The sequence below is a fragment of the Sinocyclocheilus anshuiensis genome, unplaced genomic scaffold (assembly GCF_001515605.1).
Source record: "Sinocyclocheilus anshuiensis isolate Anshui unplaced genomic scaffold, SAMN03320099.WGS_v1.1 scaffold1074, whole genome shotgun sequence".
NCBI lineage: Eukaryota > Metazoa > Chordata > Actinopteri > Cypriniformes > Cyprinidae > Sinocyclocheilus > Sinocyclocheilus anshuiensis.
This window is the reverse complement of record NW_015539894.1, coordinates 422,330-422,619: the sequence shown is the minus strand read 5'-3', so window position 1 is coordinate 422,619 and position 290 is coordinate 422,330. Positions and strand designations below refer to the sequence as shown.

The window sequence follows — 290 nt, the reverse complement described above, 5'->3', positions numbered from 1 at the left end:
GTTGGCATCATCTGAGGTCCTCTGAGGGGTTGGCATCATCTCTTCTCAGGTGTTCTGGATCCAGACTGAAGCTTGTGTAAATCCTAGTTACCACGGGATGTCAATCCCAGCAGAAACAGAGAAACAAATAGAGGCATAATTAGCGTAGCTGCTGTTCCAACCAAGTAAAATTCATTTGTTTAACCCAGGCTAAGGAATAATAATGTACATTTGATCAGATATACTGTAACTGCAGAACAAGATTATGAAATGCATTATTTGAATGCTTGGCCAAAGAGATATGTCTTTAA

At 39.7% G+C, this 290-nt stretch overlaps 1 protein-coding gene across 1 annotated transcript in view; it reads left to right on the top strand.

Annotated features, from left to right (window-relative positions):
* LOC107685899 (NACHT, LRR and PYD domains-containing protein 3-like) overlaps nucleotides 1–290 on the top strand; it is a 57,836-nt gene that overhangs the window by 19,185 nt on the left and 38,361 nt on the right. The window lies entirely within an intron of this gene.